The 12,467-nt window shown below is 35.5% G+C and overlaps 1 long non-coding RNA gene across 2 annotated transcripts in view; it reads right to left on the bottom strand.

The window, feature by feature from the left end:
• Positions 1-1,117: 1,117 nt before the first annotated feature.
• Positions 1,118-12,467, bottom strand: part of LOC149132404 (uncharacterized) — a 70,683-nt gene continuing 59,333 nt past the window's right edge. For both annotated transcript variants that reach the window (XR_016244409.1, XR_016244408.1), the window contains 3 exons: positions 8,424-8,504; positions 5,459-5,590; positions 1,118-1,565 (listed from right to left, as the gene is read on the bottom strand). This is a non-coding gene — a long non-coding RNA (uncharacterized LOC149132404). The remainder of the gene's footprint in view (positions 1,566-5,458; positions 5,591-8,423; positions 8,505-12,467) is intronic.

Genomic DNA, 12,467 nt, shown 5'->3' on the forward strand with positions numbered 1-12,467 from the left:
CACCCGTCACATACTCCTCTAGTTCCTCTCTCTGCACTCATCCCTTTTTACTCTCCTCCTCCTTTTGATTAATTTCTCCAAACGACAAACAGGCAACAATTAAAATTACGCAATTAGTTTCAGACATTTTATGACTGCATACATAAATATATATGTATTTTTAGCGTTTGGAAAAATCAGTGTCTGGTGGGAGGAGTGTGAATATGTGTGCACGCACGCGTGTGTATATACTTGTGCATGTATGCATGTATATTTGTATATATGTATGCATGCATATATTTATGCATGTATGTATGTATGTATACATGTATGTATGTATGTATGTATGCATGTATATATATGTATGTATGTATGTATGTATGTATGTATGTATGCATGTATATATGCATGCGTGTATATATACACGTATGTTTGTGAGGCAGTGTACAAAAACGCAAATAAGAGGACAATATATTCAAATATAAGCAGAATACATACACATATGCATATCCCTCATTCGCATACATACATGCATGTGCTATTTGTGATTTTGTATGGGTTTCTGCCGTTGGGTGGAGATATATGTCTGCTTGGATATGTTTATATGCAGATATCAAAATGTGGTTATCTATATGAACATATATTGTGCATTTGTGTGCATGTTTATGTATATCTGACCTAGATATATGTAAACATGTATTTCTTAGATACGCGATAATTGAAAATACTGTGAGTGAACTGTTGCAATTCTGTGTGTTTGCGTGTAGTTGTGTATGTGTGTGTTTTAATGGATATGTCGTTGTGTATGTTTTAAAAGTAAAATTATCTTATATAAAGGCTTTTCATGACTGGAGCATAAAAGAGTTTTATATAAAATATGCCTGACAGGTGAAGGTTACATCATAGAGAATATTTAGTGAATGAAATTGTGATAAACTTTATTATCTCGCTGCCAGAAGATTTCTAGTACATTTAAAGGCGACCAACTGTTGTGTAATGAAAGGTCACTGATAAGACATACTAAGAAGTTACGAAGCTATTCTGTGAGAGAAGGAAAAAAAAAACAACAAATAACTCTATATTGCAATGTAAGAATCAGAAAATGTACTTAGTTTGACAATTGTAGGCCTTTTATTTAAAGTAACTTTTATCGAACTGGAACACATTAGATGGAGTTGTGATTCATGGTTGTATAGAATGAAGCAAAACTTTATCACAAATGCATTTAAAATAAACTTTAATGCATATAAAGTTGACGTATTCATTAGAAATTGTTCTGATATTGTCAAAAACATTCAACACATTGAGATGCTTACTTCAGATGAAAAAGAATTTTATATGTTTCAGCTGTTAATGTTCTTGTTGTTGTTGCTGTTATTGTCGTTGTTGTTGTTGTTGTTGGTGGTGGTGTTGACGTAGCTACTACTCTAGTTGTTGCTGTTGTTGACATTGAGGTTACTGATGTTTTATTATAATAGTTGTTGTTATTGCTTCCGTTACTGCTAAGTTAGTTGGTGTCGAAGAATCAATACAGCTATAAACCATTCCTCTCATACGATGATGTCACTAAGTGTTAATTTATGTGCCTTGTTTAGAACACATAAAAAAAGAAAGCAGAACAAAAAACTATAAACAGGTAGTGTATTATATAGGCCGAAAAGTTAAAGTTAAGAAATAAATACTTGCTAATGAACAGCAACTCTATGGTACAGCGTACCAAATTTCTTTGTAATCTAAACCAAAAACCTAGAGGTTTACGAGAAATTTAATATGGGTGTATTTATGTACCTAATCAACCTTTTAGAAACAGTAGCCAAACTTCCCTCAAATGACTCTCTACTCCCTCAAACACATAAAACCAAACAAACACGACATAACATGGAAAGAACACATGAGACACAGTGATCCTGAGTGTAACTGGAGGGGTACGATTGGAACGTCTTCGACTATAGATTTAGTTATTCAGAAGAAGCGGGACATAGAAAGAATTCCCTACCAGATAGAAGTGGAGGATGAGAGAATGTTAAATGTTGTAGTCGAGGGAAGGAAACCAAATTGCTACATATGCGGGGAAAGAGGTCATATGAAGACCAAATGCCCCCTATATGAGTTCACACAGCCACAGCAAGAGAAAGCACAAGCAGAGGAGGAAAACATTGTAGACCACACTGAGGAAATAAAAGAGAGACAGAAGTGTGAAACAGAGAAAACAAAGGAGAAGAACGAAAATGGAGCTACTAACCCTAAAAAGCGAAGGAAAAATAAATGAAAGGAACGGTCAACAGAAAACAAAAAAGAGATAGAAAAGCCAGAAACTAATAATGTACAAGAAGAGGAGAAGAGAACGGATAAACATGTGAAATACAAGGGGGTTTTGATAAAGTACGAGAATTGCGAGCAGATGGAGAGAGAAGTCGAGAGGTTGGAGGAAATAATAAGAGTGAAAATATCAGAGAAACGTGCTGAGAAATGCATTTTGATATGTAAGGAAAGCTGCTGGGAGAGCATAGAAGAACTTGGTGAAAATATAATAACGAAACGGGTATGATTGGTGGAGATACCACCCACTAGAACTGACTATTTGCAGTTGATAAGGACGGAAGTAACAATGGTTAATGGGAGAAAGGTAACGCAAGTGTTTGAATTTTTTGAGTTACAAAACCGTTAAAATGTTTACATGACGTTGAACGTAAAAGTGAAAAACTGGATAAATGTAACCACCCGACTTCGGGGATCGAGTGGACATTGCGCCTAATTTTTTTCATTCTTGCATATTATCATTTTATTTTAATTACCCCGATTTTATGTTTGCGTTTTGTACTGCCCTTATGTTTTGTATAGTCCTTTATGGGTAATAAAGAAATCGGTATTTCGTCTGTCTTTACGCTTGAGTTCAATTTCCGCTGTGGTCTACTTTATCTTTCCTCCTTTCGGGGTCGCTATATTAAGTACCAGTTGCGTACTGGGGTCGATCTAATTGACTGGCCCCCTCCCGCCCCCAAAATTGCGGGCCTTGTACCTAGAGTAGAAAGATTATATATTATGTATATACGTACACGCATCAGCACACGCACACACACACACACACACACACACACACACACATACACACACTCACACACACATTCACACTTACACGTCGTAATATGCAGGGTTGTGCGCGTATGCCTATGTCTGTTTACACATTCCTAAACGGCATGTTATCAAATCGCAACCTTATCAGCTCAAAAATCTATTTCTCTCATCGGAGTCAACTTACGAAAAACGTAACTTTACATTTAATATCTTCTTATCTTTTAGATATTGTTTTCTAATGACGTGTTCCCTACCAAAATGCCATCATATTACTTCACAAAACATGCTGAATAAATAAAATCCTCTGAAAACAACATTGTTTCATTGATATATTCCATAAATATGACTTTGTGATATCAAGCAGTAGTAGTAGTAGTAGTAGTAGTAGTAGTAGTAGTAGTAGTAGTAGTAGTAGTAGTAGTAGTAGCAGCAGCAGCAGCAGCAGCAGCAGCAGCAGCAACAATAATAATAATAATAATAATGAGAAGAAGAAGAAGAAGAAGAAGAAGAAGAAGAAGAAGAAGAAGAAGAAGAAGAAGAAGAAGAAGAAGAAGAAGAAGAAGAAGAAGAAGAAGAAGAAGAAGAAGAATGTTGTGGCGAGAGTCATTGACACCCCTGGTGGATGGGAGAATGGACTAGCCGAACTCATAAAAAGTAGAGCTGAAACTTGTTGGAAAACATGAAATTCGCTACTGATCTCTTACCAGATTGATCAGGAAAAGGAAAAGCACCAACTGCTGCTGCAAAGAAAATAAAATTAATTGCGAAGACAAAAGCACATGAAAAATTAGCTAGCAGATGGGAAGAGAAACCTCTGCATGGCAAGTATGTGGCTCGTAGCAAACAAGCTGATGTCGACCAGAAACACACGCATCAATGGTTACGAAGCTCAGGGCTAAAAGCAGAGACTGAAGGTTTCATATTGGCTGCTCAAGACCAAAGCTTATTAACCCGGAACTACCAAGCCAATGTGATAAAAAAATGGAGCTGATTCTGTAACGATGAGATTGAAACTATAGACCACATAATCTCACAGTGTAGAGTCTTAGCACCTGTAGAATATAAAGCAAGACATTACAGAGTCGGCCAGTATTTACACTGGACATTATAAAATCAAAAACACTGACCAATGGTATAAACACCATCCTGAAGCTGTGACTGTGGGAGAAAATGTGTCGATTCTCTGGGACTTCCCCGTACATACCGACAAAACTATAAAAGCTGATAAACCGGATATTATTATAAAGGATCAGACAAAGAAGATGTGTTTATTAATTGACATGAGTATTCCTTGCGATCACAATATAGCGGCTAAAGAATTTGACAAGATCAGTAAATATAAAGACTTGCTAATAGAAATTGAAAAAATGTGGCATCTCAAGGCGACTACTGTACCGGTGATTGTAGGATCTCTAGGAATGATAAAAAAAGGTACTGAAACCTTTGAAAATGATACTAGGCTTACTATCTCTACAGGAAGTGCAAAAAATCGTGTTAACTGGAACGACTCATGTACTCAGAAGAGCATTATCGCTGTGAAAACAACATTCATTCATGAATTTATTTATTTATTATTTTTTTTTTAAATACATATTTTACCTGTGAATTTGCTTGTGTAAACTGGGAATGCAAACAATGAGCTTCTCTGCCCTAGGTGTACGGAAAACACTCAACGAGAAATGGAAGAAAATTTGAAAAAGAGAAACAACAACAACAACAACAATAAAAATAATAATAATAATAATAATAATGATAATAATAATAATAATAATAATAATAATAATAATAATAATGATAATACAGATTGTGAGCAAGGAAAGCGGACATGATGTCGTTAGTAAATGACATGCTTGGAAGTGTCAACACTCAACTACCATCATGACTCAAAAAGATGGGTACAAATGTAAAGATAGAACTCCTACAAAAATCATCATTATTGAGAAATACAAGAGTTCTCCGCAGGGTTCTTGAAGCATGATCAGTAAACAAGTGTCACCTCAGTCTGCTCGATGTGGACAGCTGACACTTTCTCTCATATCCAGCAAGATAAGTTGAAAGTTTTCATTAAATAATAATTATTTATGATATAGCCTCAAGGTTTGAAATTTTATGGGGTGGAGTTAACCGATTACACCAGGTACTTATTTGATCGACCCCGTGAGGATGAAAAGCAGAGTCGACCTCGACGAAATTTGAAATCAGAAAGAAAAATCAGACGAAATGCCACTAAGAATTTTTCCCGGCGTGCTAACGGTTCTGTCAGTTCGCTGCCTTAATAATAATAATAATAATAATAATAATAATAATAATAATAATAATAATAATAATAATGATGATGATGATGATGATGATGATGATGATGATGATGATGATGATAAGAACAACAGCAACAACATAGTTCTACCTGCATCATTCCTCTTCCCTAAATGAATATGCTCGTGTTTTGCATACCGATATTTTCCGTTCTACAAATGAAAATGAATCATCTTAATTATTCCATACACCACCTCGTATTTTGATATGACGAAAGTGGAATCTGCGAAAGAGAAAGAAAAAAATATAAATCAATTTACATTTATGTATTTGCTTTGCAAGATTCTTGATGGGAAAAGGTATATTGTTACATTTGGAGGTGGTCAATTTTAGCTAATGAAATACACGTGCTATTATTCTTAGTTCATAAGTTTGTCAAAGTTCTTTCGTCATACATTCTGTCACCTTTGCAGTGGTTCTCTGTTCCATGTGTATTCTCTTGTTCTGCTTATTCTATTTTTTCCTTAATTTACCTACTCAGAGAGCCCATTTTGAAAAATGGTGTGTCCAAATAATCCAAACAAGCAAAAATTAATAAAATCTGAATTATATGTATTGGGATACAGGATAGTAGGTCAAAATTCCCATTCAACGTATGTGAGTTCAAATACATACATCCTCCCATATTGTATCTCAGTGCATTACATGCACAAATTTCATGGCAAATGGCTTAGTTTCTCTATGGACTTGTGGATTAACTTTTGCCATATAAAATGGCAAACAACTAGCAAGTATTCCTGACTATAGTACAGAGATAGGCGTAGTGAAGCATATTCAACCATTAGGCTAACTTTGGCTAGTTACGCTCGTCCACTTTGACGTTACGATTTGCCTCCCCAGTTACTCACGCAGTCTATACCTCTCTCTGTCTTATTCTCTCTCTCTCTCTTTCCCTATCTCTTTCTCTCTGTCTCTTTCTCTCTCTATCTTTCTCGCTCTCGCACTTTCTCTTTCTCTTTCTCTCTTTCTCTCTGTCACACATACACATATACACTATCTCACTTACTCTCTCTCTCTCTCACACACACACTCACACATACGCAATCTCTATCTCTCTCTCTCACACACACACACACACACACACACACATATATACACTATCTCTTTTTACATACGCACACATACACTCTCCCTCTCTCTCTCTCTTTCACTCTCTATTCTTAACATTAAGATACAATGGACACTCAGACTCATACAGTAAAGACATACATCATAGAGAGAAATATAAGCGCCAACACATAATCTGTTATTCATACTCTGTTATATTCATACTCTGTTATTCATAATCTGTTATTCATACAATCATAAATTATACATTCGTTCTATATTTCAAAAAGCTATGCTCTCTGTAACTCAGTCGACGTGTTCAGATTTTTTAACGTTACCGAATGGTAAGAGTTGGCTACTATACAGACCATTTTCATACCTTTTCTATTTTATTCTTCCTTCATTTATTATTTCAAACTTGCATCTACAACTGCATTACGAATTCTAAATTCGTAAAATTAGAGATCTAACAGGATACAAAAAAAAACATAAACTAATTTCGTTTGTATCTTAATGAAGACAAAAATCTACCGAAAAACGTCTACTGCTTTGTTACAGCTTATATAGTTGTATTAAAATCATGCAAATTTATTCAAGAACAGAATTTCGGTTGCAATCATCGTTTTGTGCAGCATTGTTTTGCATCTGTTGATTCTACTTTTAGTTATAGGTATATAAACCTTAAAGAAAGTAAAACAGGAAAGTTTATATATTCGACTTTGCAACGAAAGATTAAATTTCTTTTACAATCTATGAAATATCGAGAGTTGTTTCATCCCTAATTATTATCTTCAGCTACAAAGCTAGTCAAATATGTATATTTAAGTGGTTGAGAATTTCGACATCCACTCGACAAATGCCACTAACATTATATATACAACTAGAGAGGTTGGACAAAATATTGGAAACACCTTGGATGAATTTGATCAGATAAAATGCTTAGTCATGACTATTAATTCTGCCATGAAGGGAAACCATTAGGCCGGTGGATTTCCAAGATATAGCTCCCCACCCGCCAGATTATCACAGATCCTCCTCCATGTTTAACAGTTGGAAGAAGGCAGCCTGGGTCAAATGGCCCGGTAGTCGGAAATAAGATAGAGAATGACTCGTCCGAGAAAATAACATTCTTCCACTGCTCTTGGGACGAATTCTGTAAGTTTTTACTTCACTCTAAACGCTTTGCAGCATCTGTTTTTAAAGTAGTGGTTTTCTGATTGCATCCCTCCCGTGAAATCAGGCTTTGTGCAGCTCTCGGTGAACACTTTTGTGGAACCTGGGTTCTCGAGGTGGTCATTAAGCTCTGCAGTAATTTTGGAAGCTGTACTTTTGTGATACTTTCTAAGAATTCACGTAAGAGTCCAGCGGTCCCAGTCTGAAAGTTTGGGTTTTCTTCTGGAATTTTGTTTCGACGAGTAGATTTTTCCTTCTTTCTCAAAGGCTGCCATTACTTTCGAGACATTACTTCTTGATTGACCAAACATTTCGGCTGTTTCGTTACGTTAGCGCCTGCCATGCGAGCACCAACAATTTGACCTCATTGGAAGTTCGATAGATCTATCATTTTAATGAGTTTTAATTACCTTTTTCTGATGATATCTGAAAAAAAAAAACAATTTTAGCAAAACATATTAAGTAACACTAATACTAAATCGAAAAAAAACCCATAAAAATAACCAATCTTTTGAAGGTTTTATAGATATTTCAAAATTATGATTATATGATGCTAAGTGTTTCCATTATTTTGTCCAACCCCTGTATATCAAAATGATATGTCACCTAGAGCATAATCTGGATGTACTAAAGCAGTATATACCGGGGAACGCTTAAGGACGTAGAATGGAAGGCAATTGTAATAAGAATTGAACTTAAAATGCTTTTAAAAAATTCAGATTTAATTGTGGCAACAAACTTTAGTTGCAAGTAAAAGGACAATTTTTGAGAATATTTTTAATTCATATTCAATTACTAAGAAATATAGAACGGAATGCTCAAATCATTTTACTTACCATTTTGTTCTCTGGAAATATTCCAACAATGAAACTCTAAAGAGCAATGAAATATTGATAGGATATATTCCAATTCGTCACCTGGCAATATATAATATATAAACCATCTTTTCGTCTCGAAAACCTCAAAACATACTAAGTTGCTAATTAACATCTTTGATATTTATTATGTATAAATGATATCCTTATTGTATGAGGGTATCACTTGACGTGGTCCGCCGTTTAAAGGATAAATCTAAATATGTAAAATAATAAAGATCTTGGTGTATTTAATAGATTGAAGTAATGTTTAAGAATTAATAATTATAATTTAAAAGTACTTTTAATATAGTATATACTTTACTTTCACTGTTGCTTTACTTCAAATGTTATTTTTCTTACTTGCAGTGGTGCTAGAATCCTAATCCATTGAGAGGAAATTTCACCAATTCCGCCGCCCGATTGCTTGAGGATGGTGAGTGCCTGATAATAGTCTTTATGTCAGGTGCCTTGTCTCGGTTTCGGCTTGACTCAGGACTGCAGTTCCATCAAGGAGACGATTCGCAAAATTATATGACTCAATGACGACGCACAAACTCGCTCATTGTCTAAGGCTCTCAGCAGGAAATATTACCTAATCGCTATGAGCTGGCAGAATTGTTAGCACGCTGGTCAAAATTCTTAGCGGGATTTCCTCTGTCTTCAGGCTCTGCGTTCAAATTCTGCTGAGGTCGAGTTTGCCTTTTATCCTTTTGGGAGGTTTATAAAATGAGTACCAGTTGAGTACTGGAGTCGATGTAATCGACTTAATCCCTCTCCTAAAATTGCTGGCCTTGTGCCAAAACATGAAACCAATAATACCTAAGCGTGAGGCTGTTCACCATTGTCGAAACGTTCGCCCTATCGAGTAATGAGGCATTCTTCTTTGTGACATACGTTTGTCACAGCCTCTGCCTTTCTGGAAGCTGGTTTATATACAGTATATACATTTGGCACACAACTCTAGTAAACAAAAATAGTTTGTTTATATTGTTAGCCTTGTTATTGTTGATGACATAATTATCATTGTGGCCAATAAAAGAAACTATTATTATTATTATTATTATTATTATTAATTCTTGGTTAGTCTTTACTGGTTATATCTTTAGATATAAGTAATCACTAAAATCTCTACAGCTTGATTTGATACTATGGGGAAGTTACTGCCTAGATCGATGTAGATGGCGTAAAACGTTCCATGGTGCATCAAAACAATTTGAGAGGAAGAAACAGAACAATAAAAGAATCATATCCGGCAACGAACAGACACATCATTTGACCAATCCCAGGTAAAATCATAACCATCAGTATCCCCATTGTGACTTCATAGCAAAATCTATACTTGCACGCAAATTGCATTCACGCATCCATGGCAAATGGATGCAGCTTCCTTTATTTTTAAACCTTTTATTTTTTAAATCCATTCCTTCAGACATACGTCCAAATCGACGGGAGTGATCATCTCTATTATTGTCATTATTATTATTATTATTATTATTATTATTATTATTAGTAGTAGTAGTAGTAGTAGTAGTAGTAGTAGTAGTAGTAGTAATACTTGCAGCTGCGTCAGTGATGTTACAATCTGCCTGCGCCTTCTGACTGTCCATAATGATCAAATTAACATTACCAACACAATTTCTTTTACTTTTTATTTATTTTTTTTATTTTTAATGCACAAGTTGTCTCACTTGTGTTGGTATCCTTCAGTGTTTAGTCACCTGTCTCAACATCCGTTTTGTCTTGATTTGTTTTGTTTTTGCCAGGATGCGAAAATCTATTTTTCATTTAAATTTTACTTGTTTATTTAGTTTTTTTTTAATTCTTTTAACCGCACGAGTTTTCATCAAGAATATAAGTTATTTTCCGACTAAAACCAATGATGTCATCATATTACGAAGCGCAAAAATTCAAAGGTTGGGCACCAGATAAAAGCACATTCTAAAAATGTCGAGATGGACGCTTCGATCATCTGGAAATGTTTGGAAAAATTTAGTCTAAGCACAGAGCTGTCTGTAAGTAATCTAGAACAAACAGGAATCAAAATTAAAACCATTGTTTAGTCCAAATACAATATTCTTTGGAAGCGGATGATTGTGGTGGCGTGGATTCTCACTTTGATATCCAATGCTGTGATATCCGGTGCTGTAACCATTCTTATTTCTTTATTGCTCACAAGGGGCTAAACATAGAGGGGACAAACAAAGGGATTAAGTCGATTAGATCGACCCCAGTGCGTAACTGGTATTTAATTTATCGACCCCGAAAGGATGAAAGCAAAGTCGACCTCGGCGGAATTTGAGCTCAGAACGTAACGGCAGACGAAATACCGCTAAGCATTTCGCCCAGCGCGCTAAAGTTTCTGCCAGCTCGCCGCCTGTAACCATTCTGCCAGCTAGTAGTAGTAGTAGTAGTAGTAGTAGTAGTAGTAGTAGTAGTAGTAGTAGTAGTAGCAACAACAACAATGACAACACTCTTTCCAATTTAGACACCAACTATGGAATGATTCGTTAAATTAGTACCAGAACTGGAACAGTACTTTATTTTACCAACCTTAGAAAGAAGAAAAAGTAAACCTGGATTCGAACCGAGAATGTAAAGGACCGTGAATTAATGTTTTCAAATCTTTTTGTCCGATGCTCTAACGGTTAATCGAATCGAGACAGAGAAACTCCAAGACTAGTGATTGCATTTAGAATGCGATACCAAAACACCGAGAAGAGAAATATATTTTTCCTACAAATACAGAAATGTAGGACTACAACTTGAAATGTCTTCTAAAATTGCCATCGTAAGAATATAAATCTATTAAGCAAAGTATAGCCGAAAACAGCACAAACGCCTAATAAATACGAAACCAAGAGAAAAAAAAACTAATAACTGCTTGTTTGTTTGTTTTTTTGTTTTCAAGAACGCCATCAAATAACAACATAGCGGCTGAAGTAACAGACAGTTATGCGGAAAAGAAAACAAAAGAAAAAGGAAAATAGTTTTTGAAACTTCTGTAAGCTAAGATATAGACGTTCATCTTTATCTTTCAGTTAGGCAGAAACACTGTCTCATGACCCTTTTCTTGGTCTCCGAGAATGGTAAGAGGAAGACAGGAAGCATGTTTATGTCTAAGTCTTGTGCCACGTATTAACAACGAATGTTTAGGTATCTCTTGTTTTGCCGCTTATAATAATTTAATATCAGCTTAGCAGGTCTTAACACCAAAACATCAGTAAATTATTTGTTTCGTATATGCTATAAATAAGAACGTCTCTTGTCTGGCTTCACAGATCCGGTGGGAGGGGGTTCCCACACTGAAGAGGCAAAATCATGTCGAAACTACGGATGATTGAGAGAGAGTCCATCACGTCATCCAAGTATTTGATGTGTATTGTCATCATGCGTCGCTTACAAGGCGAGGTGTGCAGCATGTGTGTGTGTGTGTGTGTGTGTGTGTGTGTGTGTGTGTGTGTGTGCAGAAGGAGAGATGGAAAGATAATAAGTGTGTTTGTGTGTTTTTATATCGGCGAAGAATACAAACATCAGCAAGACAACTGAAAACGATTTTTTTCCAAACGAAGTTCATATTTGTTCTAAACCTACTAATAGACAATCCTTTTTCACTCAAGTCGTTAGAAGTGAAGTCATGAAATCAATTCGGGATGGCTCCATCGGAACACTGTATTCCATGACTATATCTTTTATCCTTTATCTTTTATCCTTTATCTTTTATCCTTTAATTGTTTCAGTCATTAGACTACGGCCATGCTGAGGCACCGCCTTGAATAATTTTTAGTCAAAGGAGTTATCATTTTTTTTAAAGCTGGTAATTATTCTATCAACCTTTTTACCGAACCGCTATGTTACGCTGGCATAAACACACCGGCACTGGTTGTCAATTGGGGATTGGTGACAACAAACACACACACACACACACACACACACACACACACACACACACACACACACACACACACACACACACACACACACATACACATATATATATATATATATATATAAGGGCATTACTAT

Source organism: Octopus bimaculoides, chromosome 15, assembly GCF_046866305.1.
Source record: "Octopus bimaculoides isolate indiv1 chromosome 15, ASM4686630v1, whole genome shotgun sequence".
NCBI lineage: Eukaryota > Metazoa > Mollusca > Cephalopoda > Octopoda > Octopodidae > Octopus > Octopus bimaculoides.